The sequence below is a fragment of the Salmo trutta genome, chromosome 17 (genome assembly GCF_901001165.1).
Source record: "Salmo trutta chromosome 17, fSalTru1.1, whole genome shotgun sequence".
Lineage (NCBI taxonomy): Eukaryota > Metazoa > Chordata > Actinopteri > Salmoniformes > Salmonidae > Salmo > Salmo trutta.
Window position 1 is genome coordinate 56,324,535 of NC_042973.1, and position 13,147 is coordinate 56,337,681.

The window sequence follows — 13,147 nt, forward strand, 5'->3', positions numbered from 1 at the left end:
ATGTTTCTAGTGTGACGTATAATCTAGTGGACGGAACGCTTCTTCAACAACTGCAGCCACCTCGGTAGCTCGCTAGCCGACAAAGTCTGAACATTCAAGTTCTTTAGACAAATTCGTGTTGTATTTGCCACTATACTTTAAACGTAGTTATGTGGAAACAACTAGCTACCCCATTTAATTTCATATTTACGTTGTAAGTCAACTAGCTGGCTGGTTAAGTTAGCACTAGTCGCTAATGCTAACTAGCTATTATCCCCGACCATGAGTTCACTAAACTACTCTCCTCCTGCTAAAGATGAGGTCTGCTGGACGGAGAAAGAAGCTCTGGGGCTGAACGTTGTCGTGATTAAGGTTAAGTTAGCACTAGTCTAGTCGCTAATGCTAACTAGCTAACATTAGCCTAGCTAGCTAACATCCCCGACCATGCGCTCACTAAGCTACTCTCCTCCTGCTAAAGAAGAGGAGGTCTGCTGGACGGAGAAAGAAGTTCTGGTGAAAGAGGAGGAGGAAGAGGAGGCTGTTTCAATACAAAAACAAGTAGATGGTGAGGCTGTTACCGTGAAAGAAGAAGAGAAAGACGTTACAGTGAAAGAAGAGGAAGACGCGTTCAGAGTGAAAGAGGAGGAGGATGTTACTGTGAAAGAAAAGGAGGAAGATGCCGTTTTTGGAGTGGAGGATGAAGTGAAAGAAGATGAAGACGTTTTTGGAATGAAGTATGAAGTGTGGGAGATTACTGTCACATTAGAGGAGGACGAAGAAGAGAAGACTGGAGAACTGATTAACACCAGTAAATACAGTGAGTACTATCTTATAAAACAGGGACATTGATCTGATTAACACCAGTAAATACAGTGAGTACTATCTTATAAAACAGGGACATTGATCTGATTAACACCAGTAAATACAGTGAGTACTATCTTATAAAACAGGGGCATTGATCTGATTAACACCAGTAAATACAGTGAGTACTATCTAATAAAACAGGGACATTGATCTGATTAACACCAGTAAATACAGTGAGTACTATCTAATAAAACAGGAACATTGATCTTTTATTTTATTTATTTTTTATTTCACCTTTATTTAACCAGTCTGTTGGGTCCATACTGTGTTGATTAACATTTGGTTCTGGTCCCTGAGTAGAGGGTCAGGAAACCCTGTTCTGATGGGTCTGTTGGGTCCATACTGTGTTGATTAACGTTGGGTTCGTTCGACATGGCGGCCGACTTTTTTATTTTTTAAAGTTGAGTCAACTGACTGATCACCTTGCATCGTGTGTATAACTGCTTGATATTATTTGTACATCAGTCAGTCGCAATTTACCCATGATACATCAGTTTTGATGCTCTCAAACACGGCCGTTCATCCAGACATAAATCTATCATTGTAGAACATCTGACATGTAGAAGAAGGAATCCCATTCGAAGGCTGTATTTATCAAGCGTCTCAGTAGGAAGGCTGGTCTCAGATCAGTTTTAGATATATAGGTGGGATCTGTTCCTAGGTCAGAGCTCCTACTCTTATCAAGCGTCTGACTAGGAAGGCTGGTCTCGGATCAGTTTTAGATGGACAGGTGGGATCTGTTCCTAGGTCAGCGCTCCTACTCTTATCAAGCGTCTCAGTAGGAAGGCAGGTCTCAGATCAGTTTTAGATGGACAGGTGGGATCTGTTCCTAGGTCAGAGCTCCTACTCTGATGAGACTTTATATTTATTTCACCTTTTATTTAACCAGGTAGGCTAGTTGAGAACAAGTCCTTTAATTAACCAGGTTGGCTAGTTGAGAACAAGTCCTTTATTTAACCAGGTAGGCCAGTTGAGAACAAGTCATTTATTTAACCAGGTAGGCTAGTTGAGAACAAGTCCTTTATTTTAACCAGGTAGGCAAGTTGAGAACAAGTTCTCATTTACAATTGCGACCTGGCCAAGATAAAGCAAAGCAGTTCGACAACATACAACAACACAGAGTTACACATGGAGTAAAACAAACATACAGTAGAAAAAGAAGTCTATATACAATGTGAGCAAATGAGGTGAGAATAGGGAGGTAAGGCAAAAAAGGCCATGGTGGTGAAGTAAATACAATATAGCAAGTAAAACACTGGAATGGTAGATTTGTAGTGGAAGAAAGTGCAAAGTAGAAATAGAAATAATGGGGTGCAAAGGAGCAAAATAAATAAATTAATACAGTAGGGGAAGCGGTAGTTGTTTGGGCTAAATTATAGATGGGCTATGTACAGGTGCAGTGATCTGTGAGCTGCTCTGACAGCTGGTGCTTAACCTGTTGGGGATAGGGGGCAGTATTTTCACGGCTGGATAAAAAAACGTATAGATAGAAAACACCCTAAAGTTTCTAAAACTGTTTGAATGGTGTCTGTGAGTATAACAGAACTCATTTGGCAGGCCAAAACCTGAGAAGATTCCTTACAGGAAGCGCTCTCTCTGACTATTTCTTGGCCTTCTTGATCATCTCTAACCAAAACAGGGGATCTCTGGCATAACGTGACATTTTCTAACGCTCCCATAGGCTCTCAGAAGGCGCCAGAACGGTGAATGGTGACTTTGCAGGCCATGGCTGAAAAACAGTAGCGCATTTGGATAGTGGTCGATCTGAGAACAATGAGACTGGGGGCGCGTGCACGAGGCGACCCCATGTTTTTATTTTTTCGTCTTTGAACGAAAACAGGGTTTCCCGGTCGGAATAGTATCGCTTTTTTACGAGAAAAATCGCATAAAAATTTATTTTAACCTGTTATGGATAGGGGGCAGTATTTTCACGTCCGGATAAAAAAACGTACCCGATTTAATCTGATTATTACTCCTGCCCAGAAACTAGAATATGCATATAATTATTAGCTTTGGATAGAAAAAGGCACTCAGAAGGCGGGAAAAAGCTGAATGGTGGCTTTGCAGGCCCTGGCTGAAAAACATTAGCGCATTTTGATAGTGGTCGATCAGAGAACAGAGACTGGAGGCGCGTGCACAAGGCGACCCCATGTTTTTATTCTTTCGTCTTTGAACGAAAACAACGACTCCCGGTCGGAATATTATCGCTTTTTTACGAGAAAAATTGCATAAAAATTGATTTTAAACAGCGGTTGACATGCTTCGAAGTACGGTAATGGAATATTTTGACATTTTTTTGTCACGAAACGCGTCGGGCGCGTCACCCTTCGTCACCCTTCGGATAGTGTCTTGAACGCACGAACAAAACAGAGGATATTAATTGAGTTCTGTATCTATAATTCTTAAAATAATTGTTATGTTTTTTGTGAACGTTTATCGTGAGTAATTTAGTAAATTCACCGGAAGTTTGCGGTGGGTATGCTAGTTCTGAACGTCACATGCTAATGTAAAAAGCTGTTTTTTGATATAAATATGAACTTGATTGAACAAAACATGCATGTATTGTATAACATAATGTCCTAGGTGTGTCATCTGATGAAGATCATCAAAGGTTAGTGCCGCATTTAGCTGTGGTTTGGGTTTATGTGACATTATATGCTAGCTTGAAAAATGGGTGTCTGATTATTTCTGGCTGAGTACTCTGCTGACATAATCTAATGTTTTGCTTTCGTTGTAAAGCCTTTTTGAAATCGGACAGTGTGGTTAGATTAACGAGAATCTTGTCTTTAAATTGGTGTAAAATAGTCATATGTTTGAGAAATTGAAGTAATAGCATTTCTAAGGTATTTGAATAACGCGCCACGGGATTCCACTGGCTGTTGAGTAGGTGGGACGATTTCCTCCCACATACCCTAGAGAGGTTAACGGGATTGGTTGGACAACAACCAGTGAGATAGCACGGCGCGAAATTCCCCACATTTTTTTCTCTAAATTTAAATTCAAGTATTATACGGCATTTTAAAGATACTCTGCTCGTTAATCCAACCACATTGTCCGATTTCAAAAAGGCTTTACGGTGAAAGCAAAACATTAGATTATTGTAGGATAGCACCTTAGCAAAAAAAAAAGCCATTTTCCAAGCACGGATAGCCATCACAAAACCAGATATACAGCTAAAATTAAGCACTAACCTTTGACAATCTTCATCAGATGACACTCCTAGGACATCATGTTAGACAATACATGCATTTTTTGTTCGATCAAGTTCCTATGTATATCCAAAAACCCAATTTTTACATTGGCGCATGACGTTCAGAAAATGTTTTCTCCCCATAACTACCGGTGAATGGGCACATTAATTTACAGAAGAACTCATAAACGTTGACAAAATGTATAACAATTTTGTGGGGGTGCTTTGCTGCAGGAGGGACTGGTGCACTTCACAAAATAGATGGCATCATGAGGGAGGAAAATCATGTGGATATATTGAAGCAACATCTCAAGACATCAGTCAGGAAGTTAAATCTTGGTCGAAAATGATTCATCCAGATGGACAATGACCCCAAGCATACTTCCAAAGTTGAGGCAAAATGGCTTAAGGACAACAAAGTCAAGGTATTGGAATGGCCATCACAAAAGCCTGACCTCAATCCTATAGAAAATGTGTGGCCAGAATTAAAAAGCGTGTGCGAGCAAGGAGGCCTACAAACCTGACTCAGTTACACCAGCTCTGTCAGGAGGAATGGGCCAAAATTCGCCAAACTTGTGGAAGGCTACCCAAAACGTTTGACCCAAGTTAAACAATTTAAAGGCAATGCTACCAAATACTAATTTAATGTATTTCCTACTTCTCACCCACTGGGAATGTGATGAAAGAAATAAAACCTGAAATAAATAATTCTCTACTATTATTCTGACATTACACATTCTTAAAATAAAGTGGTGAACCTAACTGAGCTAAGACAGGGAATATTTACTTGGATTAAATTTCAGGAATTGTGAAAGATGTAGTTTAAATGTATTTGGCTAAGGTTTATGAAAACTTCCGACTTCAAATGTATATTGCAATATATTTCAATCTCTTTTTCCATTTTTAAATTAAATATTCCTTCTGGCAACCCGCCTCACCCAATGTGATACGGATCTGCTATTTTTTTAGACCTTACAGCTCGAACCTCCATCAGCAGCTAGCCATCAGAAGCTAACCAGCTAATTAGCTACTAGCTATTTAGTCATTGTTAGCCACTGCTAGCGGACCATTACACCGGATAATCGCAGCTAGCTAGCAGCTACCAAGTGGCCCAGCCCATCTCCCGGCCTGCTCAGTGGACTCTATGATCACTCGGCTACACAGCTGATGCCTCCTGGACTCTTCACTAACACAACTAGAAGCCACTACATCACCGGATTCCTGCCGTAAGCTCTGGACCTTTGCACCGGAGTGGCTATAGTGGCTAACACCCTTGTCCCGAAGCTAGCACCAGTTAGCATCAAGCCAGGTGCATCTCCCGGCTAGCAAACAAAATTACTCCAGCTACAATACCTCTTTTGCCAATTGGCCTGGACCCTTTGTCGACACGGAGCACCACCGATCCATCACGACTGGTCTGCCAACGCAATTCCGTCAGATGTCCCTCAACCGGCCTTTGCCAGACGTCGGTGACGCCCTTGTCCCGAAGCTAGCACCAGTTAGCCTCAAGCCAGGCGCGTCTCCCGGCTAGCGTAGTAACGACTACCTAAAGGCTTCCCTGGTTCATATATTGCTGTTCACTGGACCCTATGATCACTTGGCTACATAGCTGATGCCTGCTGTACTGTTAAACAAAACGGAGTTCCGTGATTAATTATCTGTCAGCCCCAGCCTCAAACTCAGGCCCTGTGTGTAGTTAACTGACTCTCTCTGCCCATTCATCGCCATTTTACCTGTTGTTGTTGTCTTAGCTGATTAACTGTTGTCTTACCCGTTGTTGTCTTAGCTAGCTCTCCCAATCAACACCTGTGATTGCTTTATGCCTCGCTTTGTCTCTCTAATGTCAAAATGCCTTGTATACTGTTGTTTTATTTTACTGCGGAGCCCCTAGTCCCACTCAACATGCCTCGGAGAACTCTTTTGTCCCACCTCCCACACATGCAGTGACCTCACCTAGCATAACTGGTGCCTCCAGAGATGCAACCTCTCTTATCATCACTCAACGCCTAGGTTTTCTCCACTGTACCCGCACCCTACCATACCCCTGTCTGTACATTATGCCTTGAATCTATCCTACCACGCCCAGAATTCTGCTCCTTTTATTCTCTGTTCACAACGCATTAGACGACCAGTTCAGATAGCCTTTAGCCGTACCCTCATCCTACTCCTCTGTTCCTCGGGTGATGTAGAGGTTAACCCAGGCCCTGTGTGTCCCCAGGCGCTCTCATTTGTTGACTTCTGTAACCGTAGAAGCCTTGTTTTCATGCATGTTAACATCAGAGCCTCCTCCCTAAGTTTGTTTTACTCACTGCTTTAGCACACTCCGCCAACCTTGATGTCTTTGCCGTGTCTGAATCCTGGCTTTGGAAAGCCACCAAAAATTCTGAAATTTCCATCCCCAGCTACAACATTTTCCGTGAAGATAGAACTGCCAAAGGGGGAGGAGTTGCAATCTACTGCAGAGATGGCCTGCAGAGTTCTATCATACTTTCCAGGTCTATGCCCAAACAGTTCGAGCTTCTAATTAAAAAAATTAATCTCTCCAGAAATAAGTCTCACTGTTGCCGCCTGTTACAGACCCCCCCTCAGCTCCCAGCTGTACCCTGGACACCATATGTGAATTGATTGCCCCCATCTATCTTCAGAGTTCGTTCTGTTAGGTGACCTAAACTGGGATATCCTTAACACCCCGGCCATCCTACAATCCAAGCTAGATGCCCTCAATCTCACACAGATTATCAAAGAACCTACCAGGTACAACCCTAAATCCGTAAACATGGGCAGCCTCATAGATATTATCCTGACCAACTTGCCCTCCAAATACACCTCTGCTGTTTTCAATCAGTATCTCAGTGATCAATGCCTCATTGCCTGCATCCGTTATGGGTCCGCGGTCAAACGACCACCCCTCATCACTGTCAAACGCTCCCTAAAACACTTCTGCAAGCAGGCGTTTCTAATCAACCTGGCCCTGGTCTCCTGGAAGGATATTGACCTCATCCCATCAGTAGAGGATGCCTGCTTGTTCTTTAATTATAATTTCCTCACCACCTTAAATAAGCATGCCCCTTTCAAAAAATGTAGAACTAAGAACAGATATAGCCCTTGGTTCACTCCAGACCTGACTGCCCTCGACCAGCACAAAAACATCCTGTGGCGTACTGCACTAACAGCTCCCCACCCCCCGCAGTTACTTCCCCAAGCCTCCCCAGCTTCTCCTTCACCCAAATTCAGATAGCTGATGTTCTGAAAGAGTTGCAAAACTTGGACCCGTACAAATCAGCTGGGCTTGACAATCTGGACCCTCTCTTTCAAAAATTATCCACCGCCATTGTGGCAACCCCTATTACTAGTCTGTTCAACCTCTCTTTCGTATCGTCCGAGATTCCTAAAGATTGGAACGCTTCCGTGGTCATCCCCCTCTTCAAAGGGGGTGACACTCTAGACCCAAACTGTTACTGACCTGTATCCATCCTGCCCTGCCTTTCTAAAGTCTTCGAAAGTCAAGTTAACAAACAGAACACTGACCATTTTGAATCCCACCGTACCTTCTCCGCTGTGCAATCCAGTTTCCGAGCTGGTCACAGGTGCACCTCAGCCACGCTCAAGGTACTAAACGATATCATAACCGCCATCGATAAAAGACAGTACTGTGCAGCCGTCTTCATCAACCTGTCCAAGGCTTTCGACTCTGTCAATCACCGTATTCTTATCGGCAGACTCAATAGCCTTGGTTTCTCAAATGACTGACTCGCCTGGTTCACCAACTACTTCTCAGACAGAGTTCAGTGTGTCAAATCGGAGGGCCTGTTGTCCGGACCTCTGGCAGTCTCTATGGGGGTACCACAGGGTTCAATTCTCAGACCGACTCTTTTCTCTGTATATACCAACGATGTTGCTCTTGCTGCAGGTGATTCTTTGATCCACCTCTACGCAGAAGACACCATTCTGTTTACATCTGGCCCTTCTTTGGACACTGTGTTTGCAAACCTCTAAACGAGCTTCAATGCCGTACAACACTCCTTCCATGGCCTCCAACTGCTCTTAAACGCTAGTAGAACTAAATGTATGCTCTTCAACCGATCGCTGCCCGCACCCGCCCGTCCAGCATCACTACTCTGGACGTTTCTGACTTAGAATATGTGGACAACTATAAATACCTAGGTGTCTTGCTAGACTGTAAACTCTCCTTCCAGGCTAATATTAAGCATTTCCAATCCAAAATTTAATCTAGAATCGGCTTCCTATTTCGCAACAAAGCCTCTTTCACTTACGCTGCCAAACATACCCTCGTAAAACTGACTATCCTACCGATCCTTGACTTTGGCGATGTCATTTTCAAAATAGCCTCCAACACTCTACTCAGCAAACTGGATGCAGTCTATCACAGTGCCATCCGTTTTGTCACCAAAGCCCCATATACCACCCACCACTGGGACCTGTATGCTCTCGTCGGCTGGCCCTCGCTACATATTCATCGCCAAACCCACTGGCTCCAGGTCATCTATAAGACTTTGCTAGGCCGCCTTAACTCAGCTCACTGGTCACCATAGCAACACCCACCCGTAGCACGCGCTCCAGAAGGTATATCTCACTGGTCGTCCCCAAAGCTAACACCTCCTTTGGCCGCATTTCCTTCCAGTTCTCTACTGCCAATGACTGGAACGAATTGCAAAAATCGCTAAAGTTGGAGACTTATATCTCCCTCATTAACTTTAAGCATCAGCTATCCGAGCAGCTTACCAATCGCTGCAGCTGTACACAGCCCATCTGTAAATAGCCCATCAAACTGCCTACCTCATCCCCATGTTTTTATTTACTTTTTCTGCTCTTTTGCACATCAGTATTTCTACTTGCACATCATCATCTGCACATCCATCACTTCAGTGTTAATTTGTTAACCTGTTGGGGGTAGGGGGCAGTATTTACACGGCCGGATAAAAAACGTACCCGATTTAATCTGGTTATTACTACTGCCCAGAAACTAGAATATGCATATAATTATTGGCTTTGGATAGAAAACACCCTAAAGTTTCTAAAACTGTTTGAATGGTGTCTGTGAGTATAACAGAACACATATGGCAGGCAAAAACCTGAGAAGATTCTGTACAGGAAGTGGCCTGTCTGACCATTCCTTGAGCTTCTTGACTCTGTTTATTGAAGACTGAGGATCTTTGCTGTGACGTGACACTTCCTACGGCTCCCATAGACTCTCAGAAGGCGGGAAAAAGCTGAATGATGTTATTCCAGCCACTGGCTGAAAAACATTAGCGCTTTTGGCTCTATCAGAGGACAATCTGACTGAGGCGTGTGCACGAGGCGACCCCATGTTTTATTTTCTTTCGTCTTTGAACCTAAACACGCTTTCCCGGTTGGAATATTATCACTTTTTTACGAGAAAAATGGCATAAATTGATTTTAAACAGCGGTTGACATGCTTCGAAGTACGGTAATGGAATATTTTGAATTTTTTTGTCACGAAATGCGTTGTGCGCGTCACCCTTCTTTACCATTCGGATAGTGTCTTGAACGCATGAACAAAACAGAGGATATTTGGACATAACTATGGATTATTTTGAACCAAACCAACATTTGTTATTGAAGTAGAAGTCCTGGGAGTGCATTCTGACGAAGAACAGCAAAGGTAATAACATTTTTCTTATAGTAAATCTGATTTTGGTGAGTGCTAAACTTGGTGGGTGTCTAAATAGCTAGCCCTGTGATGCCGGGCTATCTACTGAGAATATTGCAAAATGTGCTTTCACCGAAAAGCTATTTTAAAATCGGACATAGCGAGTGCATATCTATAATTCTTAAAATAATTGTTATATTTTTTTGTGAGTAATTTAGTAAATTCACCAGAAGTTTGCTAGTTCTGAACGTCACATGCTAATGTAAAAAGCTGGTTTTTGATATAAATATGAACTTGATTGAACAAAACATGCATGTATTGTATAACATAATGTCCTAGGGTTGTCATCTGATGAAGATCATCAAAGGTTAGTGCTGCATTTAGCTGTGGTTTGGGTTTATGTGACATTATATGCTAGCTTGAAAATGGGTGTCTGATTATTTCTGGCTGGGTACTCTGCTGACATAATCTAATGTTTTGCTTTCGTTGTAAAGCCTTTTTGAAATCGGACAGTGTGGTTAGATTAACGAGAGTCTTGTCTTTAAAATGGTGTAAAATAGTCATATGTTTGAGAAATTGAAGTAATAGCATTTCTAAGGTATTTGAATAACGCGCCACGGGATTCAACTGGCTGTTGAGTAGGTGGGACGATTTCGAGAGGTTAAATTGTAATTACTTCGCTACTATGGCCTATTTATTGCTTTTCCTCCGTACTCCAGATTTTTCTATTGTGTTATTGACTGTACTTTTGTTTATCCCACGTGTAACTCTGTTGTTTTTTCGTCGCAGTGCTTTGCTTTATCTTGGCCAGGTCGCAGTTGTAAATGAGAACTTGTTCTCGACTGGCCTACCTGGTTAAATAAAAAATAAAATCTTAACTTTATTGACAACACCCAAATGGATACTGTCTTTAACACGGTTCTTTAATAATTACACACAATTCATAATACTGTAGCAAATATTATATTAAACATTACATTCAAACGAGCCTTACAATTATAATCCAAAGTAGTGTGAAATGAACTCATCATCAACCTGGAAATGGAGGTTACTCCCCCGAGTTTCCCCCATTCACATTCAGAATACATTGTGAAAAACTAAAATCTTTGCTCACCATTTTTGCTCCTGACAGATATACTACATCCATAACTATCGGTTTCTTCATTAGCAGGGAGGAGTTTCTGCAATCAAATTGCCCTCGTGCTGCAATTTTAGCAAACACAGAAAGGGGCCTATATTGGAGACCAAAAGTCGTCTGGCACACTGCTTAGAGTTTCAACAACATGAATAACTTATTTCTAGCCTACAATCATCTATGTTACTACTAATGTGAAAACAAGACAAAATATGACTATTCTTGCTCATTTTAAGACAATTGTCAAATAATTTTAACATTCATGACAGACGTCAATTGTTGTCCAACATCATGGCTACGCTGTTGGCATCACCTTTTACAGTGGATTACCGCTGTTGTGGGCCTTTAATCATCTGTCTGACTTTATTGTTCACACAGGAGAGAAACTTCAATATTGTGGATCCTCTGGGGAGCCTCAACAACCTCATGATGCTGAAGAGGCAGAGAAGAGTCTCTCCAGATCAGAACACCTCAATAAACACCTGCAAAGATCCACAGGGAAGAGAACTCACTGCTGCTCTGATTGTGGGAAGAGATTCACCTCATCAGGCATTAAAATTCATCAGAGAACACACACAGGAGAGAAACCTTACAGCTGTGATCAATGTGGGAAGAGTTTTACTACATCTGGCTCTCTGAATCTACACCAGAGAACACACACAGGAGAGAAATCTTATAGCTGTGATCAATGTGGGAAGAGTTTTGGTCAATCTTGCCATCTGACTCAACACCAGAGAATACACACAGGAGAGAAACCTTACAGCTGTGATCAGTGTGGGAATAGTTTTACTACATCTGGCTCTCTGACTTTACACCGGAGAATACACACAGGAGAGAAACCTTATAGCTGTAATCAATGTGGGAAGCGTTTTACTACATCTAGCCAGCTGACTTTACACCAGAGAATACACACAGGAGAGAAACCTTATAGCTGTGGTCAATGTGGGAAGAGTTTTGGTCAATCTAGCCAGCTGACATTACACCAGAGAACACACACAGGAGAGAAACCTTATAGCTGTGGTCAATGTGGGAAGAGTTTTTGTCAATCTGGCAATCTGACAGTGCACCAGAGAACACACACAGGGGAGTAATCTTATAGCTGTGATCAATGTGGGAAGAGTTTTGGTCAATCTAGCCAGCTGACATTACACCAGAGAACACACTGTATTGTATATATACAATAAATGTATTGGAGATGAGTTTTGTTTGGGCTCGTTCCAAGGGAACGAGAGTTCTAGAAGCTCGTGAGTTTTAGGATTCTATAGAAAGAGAAAGGATAAAAAAGTAGAATTGTATATTATTATTTAGAAATATACGTGTAGCCAGTAGACACCATGTTTATATTGTAGAAGGTGAAGCTTTGTAGATGATTATGTGAAATGGAAGTGGTAGAGATACTCTGAATGATCGGCTATGAAAAGCCAACTGACATTTACTCCTGAGGTGCTGACCTGTTGCACCCTCGACAACCACTGTGATTATTATTATTTGACCCTGCTGGTCATCTATGAACATTTGAACATCTTGGCCATGTTCAGTTATAATCTCCATCCGGCACAGCCAAAAGAGGACTGGCCACCCCTCATAGCCTGGTTTCTTCCTTGGTTTTGGCCTTTCTAGGGAATTTTTCCTAGCCACCGTGCTTCTACGCCTGCATTGCTTGCTGTTTGGGGTTTTAGGCTGGGTTTCTGTACAGCACTTTGAGATATCAGCTGATGTAAGAAGGGCTTTATAAATACATTTGATTGATTGATTGTACAACTGAATGCATTCAACTGAAATGTGTGTTGGGTGCACTGATTGTTGTCACCTCGTTAGTCAGTATGTGTTACACCTGTGCTGGCTTGTCCATCTCGTTAGTGGGAAGGTGTTTCACCTGAGCTGGTCCAGGTTCTATTTAAGAGTGTCTGGCCCAGTGCTCCAGTTGTCTTGATACATGTGGAGAGTCAACACCTTTAGTTGCTCCACCTTTTTGGTTTACTTCCTGTCTTTAAGTTTGGTGTGGGTTTTTCTTTTGTTTGTCTCTTCTTGGGCAGATTTAGTGGGTCTCATGGTGGGTGTCTTTTAGCTCCCAGTTGTTGTTACTAGTCAACTTCCAGTGGACACCCCCATAGTGTCTTTCAGAGACCCTCCTAAAAAACATGGTTATATTTTGGGTTGGATATTGCATCCAATTAATATTGTAATCAATGGCATTTCCATAGAATGTTCATTAGTCTTTCAGTTGTTATTATTGTTTTTTATCCTCATATTTGTGTACTAAATATTTCTGTTTAATTTTCATAGTTTTTTCCTGTGAAGCCATTGTGTTGCATCCATGTCTGACATGTGCTGTATAAATAAAGCT

General features: G+C 42.1%; 1 pseudogene; it reads left to right on the top strand.

Annotated features, from left to right (window-relative positions):
• The window catches only part of LOC115151386 (zinc finger protein 208-like), a 111,835-nt pseudogene extending 99,767 nt beyond the window's left edge, over nucleotides 1-12,068 (top strand).
• The last annotated feature ends 1,079 nt before the right edge of the window (nucleotides 12,069-13,147 follow it).